Source organism: Lepidochelys kempii, chromosome 1, assembly GCF_965140285.1.
Source record: "Lepidochelys kempii isolate rLepKem1 chromosome 1, rLepKem1.hap1, whole genome shotgun sequence".
Classification (NCBI taxonomy): domain Eukaryota; kingdom Metazoa; phylum Chordata; order Testudines; family Cheloniidae; genus Lepidochelys; species Lepidochelys kempii.
The window spans coordinates 209,296,404-209,312,363 of record NC_136380.1 but is presented as its reverse complement, the minus strand read 5'-3'; positions in this window follow the sequence as shown (position 1 = coordinate 209,312,363).

Below are 15,960 nucleotides of genomic sequence, written 5' to 3'. Positions count from 1 at the left end.
TTAGGTACTGCTTTGTCTTTGTTGACATGCACGAAAGAGAGAGAGTCCAACTGGGGAGGTTATAGCACAAGTGAGTCATATGGTGAAGTAGCTGAGATAGTGGGTATGAAGCTACCCATTAAGACAACTCTCCATAGGGGAGATAAGACCAAGGTATGTCAGAAGGCATCTCATCTTAGGCTCCTTTGGTAAAATCCCCTATATCCTACTGAGAAACACTCATGTGGCTACGTTGGAATGAATAATTCAGGTTTCTGTTGCATAAATTTTTGGTTGAGTGATACCAGGTCTCATATGAATAAGACTAGTGTACTTCATGATTCATGAAGTGACCATGGGATCTGGTATGTCTTGCTGAGTCTTGGTTGCATGATGTTGATTCCAGTTGGGCATCAAAATGGTTGATCAATCTTAGGGAGAAGGTAGAGGTGGAGATGGCGGTGTAGTTGCAATAGTTTTATCCTACTTGCCGTACACAAGATGGCTAACCATGCAGATGAATCTACCTGAGCATCTGGCCATGACTTGTGCCACTACAGCAAGGTAAAAGTTCACTATTTTCATGGTGCTTAGCTCACTAGGTTCAACGCAGATTTCACAACTGAGTTTTTCGAGCTTTTTTAGAAGTCGTTATACATTAGTGGCATCTTGTGGAAGTGAAGGACTGTCTGGGACTCAGTCTCCTACAGGAATGGCCATAGGTTAAACCTCATCTTTATATGTGATGTAAGTTATTTGGGTCTCTAATAGTTGTGTGGTCAGACCATCACTTGGTGTGTTTGGAACAGGGGCTATGATGTCGCCATCCATTGCAGAGCAGGTGCAGTACTTTATAGCCTTGGAGACTAATGATTCATATGGGTTTTTGTAGTCTCCTGACTGCTGCTGAGGCATATCTGACTGCTATTTTCAAGGTCTGATCAACTCACTGACATCTGTAGTCATGTGTTGGATGCTTTAGATTAACTGACTCCTCTGGATTCTCTGGTTGTTGCTTTGTGCATTGTGTTTTAACAATGATCAGTCAGAGCTCAACAGCTGGGATCCAGATTGGACAGAAGATACCTATAACAATTAAATATCCCACTAAATGTTGTAAGCCCCACAAAAGGTATTAAAGGGATCTGGCCTGCAAACAATGCAGGGTGGTGGTGGTGGTGGAGAGGAATTCATTTGTCTACTGTGCAATTTCAGACAATTGAATTTAATTGGAGTTAATGAAGGAGATGCTGCCAATTGGGACCTGATCCAAAGCCCATTGAAATCAATGAAAAGATTCCCGTAGACTTCGATGGATTTTGGATCAGGCCCTTGTTGGTTTTGACATGGAATGGTAGAGAACTTTCAGCTTCTGGAATTTCTTTCAAATGATATTGCAGTAAACAGGTTTAACATAGCGTCAATGTTCAAATAAAAGATGACAGAATGGAAAATGTCAAGATTTTCATGGTGACTTTAGGTGATCCAGGCTAAAATAGTCAAACATGGATGCCTACAATTAAGCCCCTAAATCCATGTTTGAACGCCGAGATAAAAGAGGGTCATTTTCAGAGGTGCTGAACTTCTAGCAGGTCCTGCAGACGTCCATAGCAGTTGTGCAGGGTCAGTAACCTCTGACAAACAGCTCACTTATTTTGGTGCTTAAATATAGGTTAGTTTTAGGAGAACATGCTGAGAAAGGCTTCTGTAGTGAATACGCTTGTTTGTGCACAAATGCCTTCTATGCGTTAATATCTCCACTGATACAAAGAACAGCCATTCCCCAGATTTCTTACGAATATGTGAATGTTCATGGATATCAAACTACAGTCAAACTAACCAGCTGTTTGGAATTTGGATGAACATTTGTGAATGCTTTTTTGCAGTATTCAACCATTTCTAATATTTAGTTCATTTAATCATTTTTGTCAGTCTTTCTAGTTCCCTGATAACTTATGGTCCTCTTCTCAGAACACTTCCAACTTGTCAATACCTTTCTGATAACAAGGTGACCAGAACTGAACACAATGGGCAAGATTTTCAGCTGGTGTTAATTGGCATAGCTCCAGTGACTTCAAAGTCCCTTAGTCCTTCAGGTGTGGTCACACCAAGCATGTGCAGAGAGGGTTTATTATCTCCCTGCTCTGTGATGTGGTGCCTTTGTGTGCACAGCCTAAAACTGCAAAGACCTTTTTTGCTGACACATTGCAAACTCATGTCTAATTTGCTGTCCGCTATCAAAGTTAGGTCTCTTCCAGCACTACCTATTTCCAGGTTTCTCCCAGTGAATAATGTGTTTCAGATAATTTTCCCCATATGTATGACTTTATATTTTTGCAAAGTAGAATTTCATTTTGTCACATTGTGCCCATGTTTCTGATCTCTCTGATCTCTTTGTATTATTTCTCTCTCCTTGGTGTATTTACAGTGTTATTACTGGATACGACCCTCCCATTTTAGTATTATCTGCAGACTTCATTAAGTTGCTGTTTACACTCTTTTCCAAATCATTAACGAAAATGTCAAATAAAGTCATCCTTAACACATGCAGCATCTCACCAGTCACCTTCTGCCAACTTAATACATTGATGTTTATCATTAATACACCTTCAGCCAGTTTTCAGTCCACTTGATAGTTTCTGTACATGACAATTTTAATTTACTTTGAAATGAAGGTTTCATGAAACACCTTCAAATGCCTTACTAAACTCTGAGACCCAGGGCTAGAGCTGCAGCTGAGCTATGCTTGGCATAGCTCAGAAAGGGAGTCATGCAAATGTGGCTTTAAACTGCTTTTATGTTCCCCCAAATCTGGGGCTGTCTGACTGCCAGGCCAGTCCCTGATATAAATAAAAGCAGCTTCAGGGCTGTTGTAACTAATCTTGCTGTCAGTGGTCTGGTGGGGTACAGCTACACTGCAAAAAAAAACAACCAAAACCCCACAACAGTGAGTCTCTGGGCCATGTCAGCTGACTCAGGCTTGAGCTATAGGGCTAAAAAAATAGAAGTGTAGAACTTCCTGTCGGGCTGGAGCCCCGGCTCTGAGACCCTCTCCCCTCAGCAGTTTTCAGAGCCCAGGCTCCAGCCCGAGTGGGAACATCGGCAGTGCTCTTTTTAGCCCCACAGAGCAAGCCACGCAGGCCCAAGTCAGTTGATCCGGGCTCTGAGACTTGCTGCTGTGGGGTTTTTTTTGTTTGTTTGTTTGCAGTGAACACATACTGCAAGGACTGGCCTGGCAGCTGGATACCATGGAAGCCCCTGGTGACATCCCCCGTCCACATGCCTCTACACAGGAGGCTAGGAGAGAGGCCAGTGTAGGAAGTGCTATTATGGCTCGGCTCTGTGTCATCCAAGGATTGCCTATGCAGGGTGAGTCCTTAAGGGGCCATTTAAGATGGATTTAAGACTCCTTCAGGGCCAAGGATCTAGCCCCAGAAGAGTTTGAGGACATCTTCCAGGCAATAGGGAAGTTCTCAACAGTGTACAGAATTGAGCTGAAAAAGCCCAACTGCCCCACAATTAACAACCCTAGGAAAGTTCCTCTCACCCTAAGGCAGAGGCCACAGGAGGAGCTGGATGGGCCGATTGCCCTGAAAAACCACCATACGAGTAGAAGAACCAACAGAAAGGGTACACCCATTGGACATTGTAGAAAACAAAAGGTGGACTCCTTTGCTTACATATAGACCCCAAAGAATTAAATGAATATATTAAAAAGGAACATTTCCTACTGCCTACATGGAGAGAAATTTAGGGGAGTTGGCTGAAGCCAACTATTTGTCTAGGCTGGTTGCATCAGCAGGGTTCTGGCAGGTGCCCTTAGAAAAACAGAACACGTGTGTGCACATTCAACACCCCTTGGGAGCCACTGTTTCCACAGAGTGCCGCTGGGGTTTTGTTGAAGTGTGTCACCAGACAATACACCACACTTTTGATGGTACAGAGGGTGCTAAGGGTGCCCCAGATTAAATTTGATCTGAGGAAAGACATTGAAAGAGCATGACCAGAGACTCCAGGAAGGTTTGGAAAGAGCCAGAGCTGCTGGGCTAAAGTAACACAAACAAAATGAAAATTCTGTGTAACAGAAATAGCCTACCTGGGAGAGAAGTGAACACAGCAAGGCATACAGGGAAAGACAATAACCAACACGCTTGTCCTAACAGACTAGGAAGAGGTGTGACAGATACTGAAATCCCATAAAATATCTTTGGGGACCATATTGTGTTAAGTTCATGTATCACTGTCGGCCAGGGATTGTAACTCAAGGAGGGAGGGCTACCCCAACTCCTCCAGGAAACAAAAACAGTGGTGGGTGATTAAGATGAATCACTTAGTTATAGGCACCTCTCTGGAGGTGCCATTTCCCTGAGGAGGCTTGCATATATTGGTTCAGCCTGGGTTTTCCAGAGACCAACAGACAAAAGGCTGGGTTTAAACTGCCTCGGGGTCTTCTGACTGATCCAGCAAATGGACAGGACCTTCTTTCCAAGGACCCCAACCCTTGCTGAAGGGTTGGAGAGACTGTGGCCTGCAGGGACTCATAGGATGGATGGGGTGACCTCTGGCAAGTTTTTAGCACGTGTATAGGAACTTTTATTGTTTTGCATGTTTTCTCTGTCATGTTTTTACCTTGCGAATAGAGGTGCCTGTTTAGAAAGAGCTGGGTGGTAACTTGTAACTGCTGGCAAAACACAGTTTGCAGCCCTCTGAGAGAAAGCAAAGACCAGGCATGGGCCTTTACGCAGCCTGGCTTGCTGGGGATATCACAGTGTATGCAACCTTAAAACCCTGGTCAGGAGGGAGGGAGATGTGCATCTCTGCCTAAGAGAAGTGACAGCTGGGAGTTGGAAACCTTAAGTGGGTGCCCTGGAGGGACCAAGGAGAAGGGGGATACAGGTGCAGTTACCCTGAAACTATGACAAGGGGTACAAAGAGCCCTTGGAAAGGTGAACTATGGGTGGGACATTTGAGCCTCGTCTAGCTTCCTGAACCAGCAACCTGACAGTGCTACTGCGCAAAGATGTCCAATCAACATGGGATAAAAATCTTAATAAAGAGTGTGAGAAAAAGAAAGAGTTAATTAAAGAGGCCCCAGTCCTGGGGTACTATGACTGCGAGCACAAAATAAGTTGCCCACAGATTCCTCCAAGGAATGTATTGGCATAGTCTTCCTCCATCAAAATTGGAGACTAGAGGCGTATACGTAACAGGTGCTAACAAAAACTGAGTGTCAAAAATGCTCCAATAGAGGAGGCTTTGGCTTCAAACCAAGGGTGTAAAAAGCTTCCCATCTTCATTTAGTTGTGTGAGCTGAAACTGGCCATAAACCACTTATTGCCGTTGCCAAAAGAGGCTTTCCCCTCCCACCCTGGGAGAATATAGAGATTATTTTTTCAGCTAAAAATGTGTGATTTACAAATTGAGTACAAACCAGGGAGAGGTTTGGTGTTTGCAGACATACGCTAGAGCGTTTCACAAAAGTGCAGTCGAGAAAAGTTCCGAGCTAGATTTTGTACATGCCAATCTGATAAAAACTCCTGTTCAGTCTCAGGTGACGTGGACTGTGATTGGCAGAGCTGTTGCTCAGGAAGAGACCTGCCAAATGTAATTAAGGTTATTATCTTAGCACAGGGTGGCCAGACTTGGATATTCCTAGCTCCTATTATCATTTTAAGGGAAAACTCTTGATACTAGATGGGATTTTGTTTAAAGGCACCAGAATGATGATTCCTAAGGTGTTAAAGAAAAATATGTTTAAAAAGATGCATGAAGGCCATTTAGGGACAGAAAAATCTAAGGGGAAAGGCCTTATTTTATACTGGCCTCAAATGAACAGCAACTTTGAGAAAGCTGTCAAGGTTTGTTGCCTATGCTAAAAATACAGACTAAGTCAAGCGAAAGAGCCTATGTTGGTGGCACAGGAAAAATTGGCTCCCTGGAACAAAATTGGCTCAAAAACTATATACTTCCCCTGGACTATTATTCTCACTTCCCTGATACAGCCTTACTAGAAGATACTGCAGGTAAACAGGTGATTGTGCATATCAAATCTATTTTTGCTAGACAGGGGTGAAAATAACTTCAATGACTTACTGGTATGCAGGGCAGCCGGGGTCCTAGGCAAGGTGGGAGCTTTGGGCCCCCGGAAGGGGCGGGGCCTTGGACAGAAGGGGTGGGGCCAAAATGCCCCAGCCAGCCTTTTAGCACTGCCCGGCCCACGCCACCCGGGGTGAGTTAAAGGGCCGAGGTGACAGTAGCGTCGGCCGGGAGCCCCGGGGTCCTTTAAATCGCTGCCAGAGCCCCAGCGTAGAAGTGGCATTGGCCGGGATCCTCAGGGCTCTGGTGGTGATTTAAAGGCCCTGGGGCTCTGGCCGCTGGCATGGTAGTGGCATCATCAGCAGGGAGCCCCAGGACCTTTAAATCGCTGTAGGGAGCCCGGGGCCCCTTTTTTGTTCAAAAGTAAGAATGCCTTCACTGTTGGAAACTGATGACAGTCCTTGGGGACTTGCCAATGTATAAAAAGGCAGATAAGAGAAAACAACCACACCAAGATCATTTTGGATCCTGGGGTTTGCCACCATTTCATGAAAATGAGGCTGTGCATCTCTGTGGCAGGAGACAATGGCCACAAACAGCAGTGGTGTCACAAGAGGTTATTTCCTCCCCTCCCCCCTCAGTGACCGAAGATGAGGGCGGGGTGCTTAAGATTGTGCCATCAATGCACACTCAAACATAGAACTAGTCAGAAACCTGAATTTCTGTTCTGTGGGAAATATCAACTGTAATATAGTAGCTGCCATCCCAGTGCCCCCCTCCCCCTGTGGTCAGAGGTCAGTCTGTGATATTCTGGCTCTCTTTTCCCCCTCTTCATTGGGCACTAAAGATCCTCAGTGTATAAATGGTTAATCAAAGTGCCTTCATTCTCCGCCATATATGACATGGAAGGGTTTCTCCCTAGCTTAACAAGCACTCACTGCCATGCCCAGTCTTCTTTAAATAGGTTTATTTGTCCAAACATAAGTTCCTCAGCTCACCCTTTGTCTTAAGGTTTCATGGCCTCCCCTCCCAAGGGTGATTGGTAATCCTGCTTTTTTGCAGCTTCCCAATCCCAGCCAGCTCCCTTCTCACAGTCAGTTCTCATTCAGCCAGCTCAGCTCTCAGACAGCTCTTCTACCTTTCCGGAACACCAGCCCAGGGCATAGGCACTGACTCTGTGGGTGCTCGGGGGCTGGAGCACTGATGAGGAAAAATTGGTGCAAGATCCCCGCCCCACCTCACCTCCACCTCCACCTCCTCCCCTGAGCACACTGTGTCCCCACTTCTCCTCCCAGCGCTTGCTACTGCAAAACAGCTGTTTTGTGGCGTAACAAGCTCTGGGAGGGAGGGGGGAGGAGCGGGAACACAGCACACTCAGGGGAGGAGGCGGGGAAGGGGTTGGGATAGGAGCAGGGATTTGGGGAAGGGGTTGGAATAGGAGCAGGGAGGGGGCAGAGTTGGGACGGGGACTTTGGGGAAGGGGTTGGAATGGGGGAGGGGCAGGGGTGGAGTTGGGGTGGGGCTGGGGACAGAGGGGGGTCGAGCACCCACCAGCGCCAGCAGAAGTTGGCGCCTATGGCTCAGGGGTACCTCCTTGGGCACCTGGCCCCTTGTTTCAGGGACCCATCACTGGAGTTAGCACCACTCCTGTCCCCAGGCACAGCTTGCCCCAGTCACTGCTCCGCTTCCTACCCTGTGACAGGCCTTTATAGTCCCAGATGTAGCCCTGCTCCCTTTAATTGGCTCAACTGGGCCCACCTGCTCTGACACAGGGGAACTGGGCCTGATCTACTCACAAGGACCAGCTACTCTGTGACATCAACATTTTTAAAAAATTGCCTAGAATTGGAACAAAACCCCTAAATTTCAAAATGTCTTATGCAATGAGGGTGGGGGGAAAATGTTTGGCATAGTCAAAACATTTCACTTGGATGATGTTAAATCATGTAGTTTCAGTGGGGTAACAAACATGTCATTTTGACATTATCATTTTGATATATTTGTTTAGACTTTTAAAATATTAAATATAATATATAAACTATTGAATTAATATGTCTGAACAGAATGATCACATCAAAAAATTACCATATTGAAATGAAATGAGAAAGTTAAAATGATTTAGACATTGTCCCATCAAAAACTTCATCAAAATTGATGTGTTTCCATTTCAACCAAACTGCATTTTTAGTAAGAAAACTGTGTTTTTTTTCAAAAGTAGAGTTTCAGCTCTACATATACATGTATAAAATTAAATACAAAAAGTATGTGAGAAGAATGTTATTTAGGTTGCACGCAAGCACTTGAAAGTTAGGAAATACCTGATTAGAGGTTGCTTGTGTATCTTTTGCTTTTTCTCCTATGCACTGAATGAGGTAGGGATCCTATGGTAAATTGGTATGTAACCATGTGACTGTACCGTAGTGCATATGTACAAGGGGGCAGAGCTAAGGTTGAATGGGCAAACTTAAATCTAGCATTTATCAACTTTCTCTGGGGGTTCCACAGGGTTCTGTCTTTGATTCCCTTCTCTTCTCCCTCCACATTTTATCTCTGAGCAGTCTCATCTACAAACACAATTTCAATTACCTTCTCTAGGCTGATAACCCACAGATTTACCTCTCTGCTCCAAAGCTGTCTCCTTCTGTCCAAACTAAAATATTGGCCTGTCTCTCTGACATCTCATGGATGGCTAGCTGTCAAATCAAGCTAAATATGCCTAAAACAGAGCTCCAAGAGCCCCAAGTCTTCTCCCCTGCCTCCTTTCTCAGTTACAGTGGACAAGATCACCATCGTGTTTGTCACTTGCGCCTGTAACCAAGGCTTCATCTTCAATTCATGTGTATCACAAGGTCTAGCTTTTGTGGGACCTTCATATTGATCTGTTGATGCTCCCCTCCGATGCCCAGGGCACCATCCTCCACAGCCCACTTGTAAAATTTTCAAATAAGCAACTTTGTGCTTTCTCCCCTGCTGCCCCACATGCTTGGGAAGTGCTCCCTGCAAAAATCTGCAAAGTTACTTCATTCCCCACCTTCAAATCCCTCCTCAAAACTCTCCTATGTCGTGATATCCACACAAAACTTGACAACAGTTAGGCTGCTGATGTGCAGAGACCACAGACCTCATTGTTTACTTGTACTCCCCTAGCCTATGACTAGGGCCCCTAGGAACTATAATAATACTAATAGAGCTAATAATAATACCAACTTTCAATTCCTTGACTTCGCATCCTAAACAATGGTCTTTGAAAGTAGCTTTTGGTATGTATTTTCCTAGTTTTTTTTTTAAAGAGATACCGCAAAACCAAATTCTATTATGAGCAGCACAGATGTTTCAGTTAAACGAAAACAGTATTTCTCCCATCTCTTAGTTCATTTGAAACCCTGACAGACCTGAATCTAGGAGTTTGGTAGTCCTGCTCCAGCAGATGCCATCTAATCCAAACAGCCAGAGTGCATGTCTACACTGTAATCAAAGACATGATTGCAGCATGTGTAGACATACCTAAGAGGGCTTTGATCTATGTATCTCAAAGAACATTAGCAATGAAGGTGCAGCAGCAGGGGTGGCAACATGGGCTAGCCTCCTGAGTACATATTCAGGGTCCCAGGCAGGTTTATGAAGATTGTGGTACTGCCCAAGCTGCCACAGCTTCACTGTTATAGCATTTCAAGCTAGCTAGATCAAACCTAACTTGGGTATGTCTATACATGCTGCGCTCAGTGTAGACATACCCTCAGGCTCCTACTTGCTATCTCCATGTTGCCAATAACTTTTTATGTATTATGTCTTTTTTTTTTTTACACTGGATGTAGTACTGCTCCTATTCCATGCAGCCTCCCCGTTACTCTGGTGACACATCTTCTCAGTTGCATCTCCTCTTCCAAACGTCCTCCACCTTCTGTGAACACGTTTCTCCCTGCCCTCACTCGATCTACCTTTTCTTCTCACTCTTCTGATCCTAAACCTTCATCAACCCTTGTACCACCTCTGTTTCTTCATCTGCCTCGTTTTCTTCCATGTCCCTGGTGAGAGTTTCCCAATCAAAGCCCACTGTTCATGCCCAGCATATCCACATTCTGTACCCTCTTCTGACATCACATCCATCCCACTGACCAACCTCACCCCCATTATCTTCCGTCCTCACTACCACTCCTTTGGCTCCTTCTGGAATGCCCACTCCATCTCTAAGAAACTCACCATGATCTCTTACTGCCTTTTTTTACACACTCTGATGCTGCCTCTGCAACTGCACTCTCCCACAGAAGCCTCTCTGTCTCTCACAGCCAGTCCACTGGGCCCTTCAAAAAGGAAAACGGTGGCTGTGTTAGTCTCCCACACTTTGTCCCCCTTCAGGCTACATTTCACCAAGCTCTTCGTTCCCCTGTCCCTCCATGTCACTGTTATTTATTACCACCCAGAATCCTCCCTAATATCAGTCCCTGATTTTGACACCTTGCTCTCCCTCTTCTTATCCATTCAATCCCACACCCTCAGTGACTTTAACATTTGATTGATGTCTATGACCGAGTGCTTGGAGCTAACAGCTGAACCTGCACTCTGATCACTCTGGCACTAATTAGCTACCCCAGAAAGGGCTGATTGGGGAATGAAGTGTAATTAGCTAAACAGGATTGCAGGCTGGGTGGACTAAAGAATTAATTAACCCATCAGCTGAGGACTGATAAATAAAGGCACAGGAAGGAAGTTCCACTGTGGGAGGAACAGGGCTAGCTGAGCCTAGAGTCCGAGACCTCTAGGAAGGGAGACCTCTTCTTCTCTTGGGCCCTGAGAAAAGGGCTGGGGATACAAAGGACATTGTAAATAGTATTGCTGCACAAAATTGTAAAGATGTTGGTGGAGGGAACATAAGTAAACACCATGGTGTGGACACCCAACCAGTGGAGTCTATTCAGGTTTCTGTGGGCATGAAGGCAGGAGAGGGCAACAACCTGTTACAATGACTCATCCAGCCCCTTAAGGTCCCACTCCCTTGGTCCCACCTACTTCTTCTAGATACATAAAATCATTGATTCCAAGGACAGAATAGACCATTGTGATCATCTAGCCTGATCTTCCATGGAACATGGGCCATAGAACTTCTCCCAAATAATTCCAAGAGCAGATCTTTTAGAAAAACATCCAGTCTTTTCCAGCAGTTGACAAGAACATCTGAGGAACAGTCGGGAGGGGGGGGGGGCGGGGAATAAACATGGGGAAATAGTTTTACTTTGTGCAATGACCCATCTACTCCCAGTCTTTATTCAAGCCTAAGTTAATTGTATCCAGTTTGCAAATTAATTCCAATTCAGCAGTCTCTCGTTGGAGTCTGTTTCTGAAGCTTTTTTGTTGAAGTAGTGCCACTTTTAGGTCTGTAATTGAGTGACCAAAGAGATTGAAGTGTTCTCCGACTGGTTTTTGAATGTTAAAATTCTGGGTACTCTTCTGGCTCTGTCAGTCTGTTTCTTCACTTCAGCAGATGCTTGATAGAGATCTACAGGACAGGCCCAACGAAGCAAATAACAGAACGCCACTAGCCATCACCTTCAGCTCCCAACTAAAACCTCTCCAATGCATCATCAAGGATCTACAACCTATCCTGAAGGACGACCCATCACTCTCACAGATCTTGGGAGACAGGCCAGTCCTTGCCTACAGACAGCCACCCAACCTGAAGCAAATACTCACCAGCAACCACACACCACACAACAAAACACTAACCCAGGAACCTATCCTTGCAACAAAGCCCGTTGCCAACTGTGTCCACATATCTATTCAGGGGACACCATCATAGGGCCTAATCACATCAGCCACACTATCAGAGGCTCGTTCACCTGCACATCTACCAATGTGATCTATGCCATCTTGTGCCAGCAATGCCTCTCTGCCATGTACATTGGCCAAACTGGACAGTCTCTATGTAAAAGAATAAATGGACACAAATCAGACGTCAAGAATTATAACATTCAAAAACCAGTCGGAGAACACTTCAATCTCTTTGGTCACTCAATTAGAGACCTAAAAGTGGCAATTCTTCAACAAAAAAACTTCAGAAACAGACTCCAACGAGAGACTGCTGAATTGGAATTAATTTGCAAACTGGATACAATTAACTTAGGCTTGAATAAAGACTGGGAGTGGATGTGTCATTACACAAAGTAAAACTATTTCCCCATGTTTATTCCGTGCCCCGCCCCCGCCTGACTGTTCTCAGATGTTCTTGTCAACTGCTGGAAATGGCCCACCTTGATTATCACTACAAAAGGTTTCCCCCCGCCGCTCTCCTGCTGGTAATAGCTCACTTTACCTGATCACTCTCGTTACAGTGTATATGGTAACACCCATTGTTTCATATTCTCTGTGTATATAAATCTCCCCACTGTATTTTCCACTGAATGCATCCGATGAAGTGAGCTGTAGCTCACGAAAGCTTATGCTCAAATAAATTGGTTAGTCTCTAAGGTGCCACAAGTACTCCTTTTCTTTTTGCGGATACACACTAACACGGCTGCTACTCTGAAACCTACTCTTACTCAAATTTCCCAGCTTATGCGTCTCAGGATTTCATTAGATTTTTTGGCCACAGTATCCCAGTGGGAGCTCATGTTCAGGTGATTATCCACCACAATCCCAAAAAAATTTTCAGAGTCACTGCTTCCCAGGATAGAGTCCCCCATCCTGTAAGTATAGCCTACATTATTTGTTTATAGAATTAAATAGCCATATTAAAACACATATTGTTTGCTTGCACGTATTTTACCAGGAGATCCAGATCATTCTGAATTAGTGATCTGTCCTCTTCATTATTTACCACTCCCCCAATTTTTGTGGCATCTGCAAACTTTTTCAGTGATAATTTTAGGTTTTCTTCCAGCTCATTGATACAAATGTTAAATAGCATAGGGTCAAGAATCAATCCTTGCAGGATCCCACTGGAAATACACCAGCTTGATGACCATCCTAGTTTACAACTACATTTTGAGACCTATCAAGCCATTTTTAATCCATGTTCATTTTATATCATTCCACTTTATTAATCAAAATGTTGTGTGCTACCAAGTCAAATGCCTTATAGAAGTCTAAGTATATTATATCAGTACTATTACCTTTATCATCCAAACTTGTAATCTCATCAAAAAAAGATTAGTTTGTTTGACACGATCTATTTTCCAGAAACCCATGTTGATTTGCATTAAGTACATCCTTTAATTTTTTATTAATCAAGTCGCCCCTCTGATAACTTGTCCAGGATTGATTGCAGGCCGACAGGCCTCTAAATCCTGGCTCATCTGGTTATCCTTTTAAAAAATTGGCACATTAGCTTTCTTCACATCTTCTAGAACTTTTCCAGTGCTTCAAGACTTATTGAAAATTAACATTACTGGTCCAACAACTGGTCCTCAGCCAACTCTGTTAAAATTACTGGATGCAAGTTATCTGGACTCACTGATTCAAAAATGTCTAACTTTAGCATCTTCTGTATAACATCATCCAGAGATATTAATGGGATGGAAAGAATATTATCATCACCGTAGGATGAGACTATAGCATGTTTTTTGCAAGTACAGAACAGAAATATTTATTGAACACCTCTGCCTTGTCTGCATCATTATTGATAATCTACCATTTCCACCTTGTAACGGACCAATACCACTGTCAGGATTCTTTTTGTTTCTAATATATTTTAAAAATATCTGCTTATTGTCCTTAACTCTGCTGGCCATAGGCTGTGTGTCCCTTTACATCCCTTACCAATTTTCTACAATTCCTGACTTTTGATTTATATTCATTACTATTAACTTCCCCTTTCTTCAATTTGTTACATATTTTTTTAAAAGAAAAAAAATCATAGCTACCTTCACTTCCCCTCTAAACCAGGTCAGTGTTTTAACCAGTATAGCCTTCTGCCCCAGTTGTAGGATTGTGGCTTTGGGGCATTGGTAAGGTGTTCTTAAACAATTCTCAGTTGTCATTCACATTTTTCTGATTGAATTCTTTCTCCCTTCTTGCTTGATCTTGGATCAACTTGACCTCATATTGACAAAGTTTGGCTCCCTCTCTGACTTCACAGTTCCTGAGCTTCCTCCCTCTGACCTTAGTTCTTAACATTTGTCACTCACCCTGTCTGCACACCCAGTCTTTCCATGACATCTACCCATGAATATGGGCAAGGGTATAAAAGATCGGAAGGCCCAGATCTTCAAATGTATTTAGGTGCTTAACTTGTGTTGAAATCAGTGGGAGTTAGGCTCCTAAATACCATTTAAAATCTGGCTCAAAGAGACTTATATCTGGGCAGTAGACAGCTCATCAACATCTGTGTATCCCTTTGATTGTGCATGGGTTGAACAAAGGGCTACAGATAACTAATCGGCACTTCTTGCTTTTTCATGTCAGACTGGTGGCTAATTAAATCTCCATCACCCATGATTTACTCAGAGTTGACACCCATGATATAACTGATGTTAATGAAATACAGGTCAGGTGCCCATATTGATTTTGTTAGATCTATTTGATACCATTGATACTGTTGACTAACAGGAGTTGCTAATCCACCTGTGGGATTTCGAATAGGTGGGAGGAGTTTTTATTCAGAGTCTCTGTTTTTAAGTAGAGGTCTCAGAGGCTGGTAATAGGTAACTTCTCATTTTGTCCTGAATGTGTGGTCCTGAAAGGTTTGATTGTGTACAGACTCACCTTATCCCAGGCAGCCTCTTCGACATTCCTATGAGGCTGTTAGGGGAAATTGTGAGTCATGTTTAACGGCGATGCTATCAGCACACTGGCAACACTTACCCGTATGTCTCCTTTTCATCAGCTCCAGGCAGTAATTTCCACAGGTGTGGCTGAGGTAGGTAGGGGTCTGAATGATAACTATCTGAAGTCCAATTGCAGTAAGATAGATATGATGCTCTTACAAGAGGGAAGCTCCTAGGGCTGAATTGACAGGGTTGTAGCTGTTCAATGTAAAGGCTGAGTATCTCCACGCCTTTCCAAAGAAATTTTCATTCTTGGGGACTGTAACAGGGCGGCTGCTTCCTGAGTGGTCCTTCATGGCCAGAGTTCCCTTGCAGTGGCTTCCCTCTGTTATCACTCTTCAGGGCCCCTTTACAGCCTCTCTTATCAGGTCAGCCGCCCACCACTTAGGGCTGATTTAGTGCCCCAAAATAGTTCCAAACAGTCCCACCAATAAAGTTCATCTCTGCAGTCCAAAGGTTCATACTTATCTCTGGCGCTTCTGCCCTGCACACAGAACTCTTTCCCTGCCACAGCCTGGTCTTCGCAGGGTCCCTTCTAGGGGTGAAAGTAACTTAAAGGACTAACCGGTATGCTGGAGTCCTGAGCAGGGGAGCAGGGCCTCAACTGGAAGGGGTGGGACCTCAACCAGAAGGAGCGGGGCCTTTAAATCCCCTGGCCCCTTAAATCACAGCTGGAGCCTTTTAAATCACTGATGGAGCCCCGGGGGCTCCCAGCTGCCACCACTACCCCGGGGCTCTGGCAGCAGGGCTCGGATGGGGATTTAAAGGGCCTGGGACTCTGGCTGCCGCTACCACAGCAGAACCCCGGGCCCTTTAAATCGCCGTCCGAGCACCGGGGCTCCCGGCCGTCTCTGCTACCAGGGGCTCCGGCAGCGGGACTCTGGCGGCAGTTTAAAGGGCTCGGGGCTCTGGCTGTTGGAGCATATAAAATCTGTGCTCCATGAATTGCACTAACTGTCACCTGCTTCAGGGTGCAGTTCAAAGTTAGTGGTTTTGATTTAAAAAGCCCTACATGGTTTGGAACCTGGTGACCTGAGAGATCCCTCTTTTTCCGTAGCAAACATCAACAGCAGCACATTTGCTGACTCTCTCTAAATATGCAGTCCTGAGGCCTAGAGGCAGATTATCTTGAAACAAGAGTCCGCAGCTGTAGAGGTCAACAGATCCTTGAGATCATGATGCAGAA